Source organism: Telopea speciosissima, chromosome 11 (assembly GCF_018873765.1).
Source record: "Telopea speciosissima isolate NSW1024214 ecotype Mountain lineage chromosome 11, Tspe_v1, whole genome shotgun sequence".
NCBI classification, from domain to species: domain Eukaryota; kingdom Viridiplantae; phylum Streptophyta; class Magnoliopsida; order Proteales; family Proteaceae; genus Telopea; species Telopea speciosissima.
This window is the reverse complement of record NC_057926.1, coordinates 22153890-22158702: the sequence shown is the minus strand read 5'-3', so window position 1 is coordinate 22158702 and position 4813 is coordinate 22153890. Positions and strand designations below refer to the sequence as shown.

The 4813-nt window shown below is 39.3% G+C and overlaps 1 non-coding gene across 1 annotated transcript; it reads left to right on the top strand.

Annotated features, from left to right (window-relative positions):
• Window positions 1-2234: 2234 nt before the first annotated feature.
• On the top strand, window positions 2235-2340 carry LOC122646943. The gene has a single exon (XR_006330744.1). It is a non-coding gene; the product is annotated as a small nucleolar RNA R71 (small nucleolar RNA).
• The last annotated feature ends 2473 nt before the right edge of the window (window positions 2341-4813 follow it).

Genomic DNA, 4813 nt, shown 5'->3' with positions numbered 1-4813 from the left:
AAGGGAAGGAGTGTACTGAAATCAGCAATATACGGCAGAATAGTGCATCCAAAGAATCGATGAGCAGTGTACCTAAAAAAACAAAAGCAAATAAACACAAAAAATAAAAGTACTATAGAAAAAAATAGTGGGTTGCCTCCCATAGAGCGTTAAATTTAGAGTCTTTAGCTAGACTCAAACTGACTCATGGAGGGTCAAGGATCAAATTATACCAAGGAGCTGATTTAGAAGAAGGTTGGGGAGATGTAACCAAAAGGGGGAGCGGCTCAAACCTAATTGTCCAAGGTGGCCGTTCTGAAGAGGGTGAGGAATCTAGCAAAGTATGCACCTCTTTCATGCATGCCTTAGACTCATCTCCAAGAATCACAGAGTGCTGCAAAGGATCATAAATAAGCACATGAGAAGTGTGATTAGCCACAACTTTGTCTAATAAATCCAATGCAAAGCACTCTTCTTCTCTAAAGGAACCTAAGGGTGCATTAAAGATGTTAAGCCTAAGCTTCTTATTCTTAAAAGAGATGTCCATGGCACCCGATCTACAATTTATGTAAGCATTCGCAGTAGCTAAGAAAGGGTGCCCTAAAATGATAGGGGGAAGCTTGGCTGTGGTGGCTGTATCCATATCTAGGACAAGAAAGTCCATAGAAAAGTACAATTCTTTCACCTTCACTAAAACATCTTCTAACAACCCACGGGGTGTTTTGATTGAACGATCAGCCAACTGAAGGATAACCTCAGTGGGTTTCAAATCTCCTAAACTAAATCTGTTATAGACTGAACTAGGTAAAATATTCACACTAGCCCCTAAATCAAGTAGTGTCCTACTTATGAAGAGATCTCCAATAATGCAAGAAATAAGAGGTGCACCTGGGTCCTTAAGCTTAGGAGATAGGTGGCTAGAAATTACCGAACTAACCTGTTGATCAAATGGACGGTCTTAGAGATTTGAGTTCTCAACTTACGCTTTTGGGTGTAGAGGTCTTTTAAAAACTTAGCGTAAGCGTGAACTTGCTTGATAGCACCCAAGAGGGGGAGATTGATGCGAACTTGTTGAAATAAGTCAATCATCTCTTGCATCTTTTCACCCTGTTTACCCTAAAGGGAAGAGGATGGTGTCTGAAGAGCTTGGGGAAAAGGGACCTTTGGAATGTAAGAATCAGGTGATGGTCCCTCCATAATAGGAATTTGCAACCCCTTCCTTGGGAACTGATGAGTGATTTCCACAGGTGGTGTTTTAGTAATGGACTCATGTGTTTCTACACCACCATTGGAATTCTCTTGAGTTGACTCAGCCTCTCCCTGACCTTGAGAACTAGTGGGCAGCGTCCCATTAGTGGCTAAGGGTGCATAAGGTTTTTCTACCCTTTTGCCACTCCTCAGGACTGTGACTGATGGAATCTGTTCTTTCCCTGAACCCATTTGATTGTTTGGGTTACCTATTGAATGACTTGGCAATTGGCCAGCCTCCCTCCTGCTTATAGCATCAGCTAGTTGACCCAGTTGGTTCTCTAGCTTATTAATGGACTGAGTATGTGAGTGAAGCAGCTATGTGTTCTACTCGAGTCCACTTAATGCTTTTAGCACCTTTTCCTCAAAGGATTAATTCTGTTGGGGTTGAGGATATGGTGGCTATCCACCCATATAGGCATTGATTTGCACATTAAATGGTGTCATATATGGTGGGTTTGGAGGGTTATTAGGTACTAAGTTTCTCCATGAAAAGTTTGGGTGGTTTCGCCATCCCGAGTTATAAGTATTGGAAAAGGGATCATTATCCGGTGTAGGAAAACTTTGAGCCATTTGCACCTGTTCCTGAACAAACTTAGGGTATTGTGCAACCGAAGGGCAGTTCGTCACATAGTGACTAGGGCTAGCACATATGGCACAGCTTCAATCTGATTGGATGGAGGGAAACTCATTGGGAAAGGGGACATAGGATGCTGTCCTATAGACATCAGATAGTCCAATTTCTTGGACAGCATATCAACCTTAGCAGTCATCTCTACAGTTGGATTGATCTCATAGGGACCACCATTCTTTGGTTTCCCTGTGTGTGGAATTTCAGTCCAAGAGGCTGAAGCATGATGTTGGGAATTCTCGCTAAGGGTTTCAAAAAGATCCCATGCTTTCGTCTCATTCTTGTGCATAAATGTTCCACCACAAGAGGAGTCTACCACTACCTATATCGTTCGCAGAGGCCATCATAAAAGCACTGGACAAACTGCCATTTCGGGAAGCGTGGAGGGGGCACTTCCTAAGTAATTCTTTGAGTCTCTCCCACGCTTCATGAAATTGTTCTCCCTCTAATTGAGAGAAACTAGTAATGGCTCTTCTAAGGCTATTAGTCCGGCCAATGGGGAAAGCTTTTTTAAAAATTCCTACTACATCCCCGCCCATGTAGAAATCCTAACCAAATCTAGGGAATGAATCCAAGTGTTTGGCTTTGTCCTTTAAGGAAAATGGGAATAGGAGTAACTATAGGGCCTCTTCGAGAGAGGTTTTGGATTTTGACTGTAGAACACACCTCTAAGAACTCATCAAGATGCTTGTAAGGCTCCTCATTAGTAAGTCCATAATAGGATGGTAACATCTCGTATGATGTCGGACTTGATCTCATATTGAGCGGCCTGAATGGCAGGCAACTGAATACAAGATGTAGGGGTATAGGCAGCTGGAGTGAAGTGCTCACTTTGCGGCCTTCCTGGCTGGTTTTCATCACCCATTTTATTATTATTATCCTTATCCTTAGGTCTAGCCACAGATCACTCTATTTCTAGGTCAAGGGAAGTCAGGTTGGGGTGCAAAGAAAGTCAACCATGCATAAAACACAACACAGGTTGAACGTGCTAATTAAACAAAAATTAAAACTAGCAAATTAAAACGTGATAACTAATACGAAAAACACTTAATAAAATAAAAATCAGAGCTAAAAAGTAAAAGAAAAAACTAATTTAAAACTAACGAAAATACTTACCTGGTGTTGGCGGTTGTGCAATTTCATGTGCTGCCCCTGATGAACGGTTACACATATGATCTTAAGGGGTTGGGGAATTAAAAATTAAACCTAAACACCCAATCTAATGCTGGAATTAAAAAAATTACATAAAATAACCCTAATTACATAAAGTCTAGGAATTAAAAGTAAACCAAATAGATAGCTTGTCCTTACTCGATCTACTCTTCCTACACAAACAAAGAGAACGTTAGGTTTACTAAAATTAACCTAATAAAGAGATTAAAAATAAAAATTAAAATTCTGCAATTATAAAATTAAAACTAAAACAAAGTAACACAAAACAACTAAATCAATCTTAGCAACCATTCTTTGGTTCCCTAAGCATAAAGACTAAAACTTGATCATGTAGTTAACTACCAAAAATAAAATCCTAAATTAATCTAGCAAGTAGTAAGTAAGGGGTCAATCTATGGAGAACTGGAAGGCTAAACTACTAAGATGATTAGATGAAAGTGATGAAAATTAAAATACAATAAATCTGATTTTAAACTACGAACAAAAGAAACAAATCTAGACTAACAATGATATGCAAATACGGGAGAAGACTGTCTTTAGGGCTTGAATCCCCAATGGGTTGTTATTCAATTCGGTCACATGCTTCGGTTTATTATAACCACAGGCCTAATAACACCATAAAATGTAGGGTTCCTCCTAGGTATGGACTATCTTGACGAATATAAACGTCCTTCACTTATAGGGCTTGGCACGCTTAGTTCGTTCAGCTATAATCCATCATTGGTACAACCACATAAGAACAAAATACCATTGCTTGAATTAAAAATAATGAATCACAGAAACAGAATTTTCCAACTAAATATATCAATTAAAATCATCCAAATAGGGATGGGGTATCAACATCAAGCAATCAAGAATGCAAACCAGAATTTTAACTAACAAACATCATTAGTTCACCTACACCAAAGATAGAAAGAACTTAGCCGATCATGGTGCTAAGAGACAGGGGACAGCAATGGTGACGATGATCCATGGAGGTGTGCTCGACGATCTCTGAGAGTTGTTGCCCAGGAAGAAAATGTTGAAAGAAGGTGATGGAGATGCTCTACTAGTTCGGTAATGGTGCTAATTTCTAGAATCCAATCCTCTCTGGTTTCGACAAATTTCAATATATATATCTCCAAGGAAGGGAAACCGAGAGAGAGAGGCCGTGAGGGATTAGAAAGTAGAGATATAAGAGGAAAGAGACAGAAAAGTGGAATAGAATAAGGAAAGGTGGGACCATGAGGGAATTGAGAGGGAGAGGGAGAGAGCGAAGAGAGAATTTAATCTAAATTATAAATTTGATCAAATTTCTCTTTTTGAAATATCTCTCCATCCTGGTCCTGGATGGACCAAATCCAAGAATTAAAGTTGCTCCAATTAATATTCTGAATGATATAAACCCAATATCGGATATCTTTTGAAAATTTTCCAATTTTTTGAAATTATGATTATGCCCTTGGGTTTTTAGTGAAGCTTCTTCCCATCTCGCCCTTGATCACATGTGAGTCGATCCATGTGTAGGTTGGTGCCTAGATTGTATCAAATCATTCCTTAGTTTTGGGCTCGAGCTTGCATTTCAACTCATTTTCTGGCCCATTATTCTTATCTGGCCTAAAAAGAATAATCGCATGTATGGGCTTCAAAACTGATGCGTACTTTTAATGCAACATGTCCATCTTGCTCAAAATTCAACCCTCTTTGCAACCATGAAAATAAACTAGACCACTTTACGTGTAAATCTAAAGATACGATGCCTGATAGTCTAGAATAGCATGAAATCACATAAAATGACCTAAA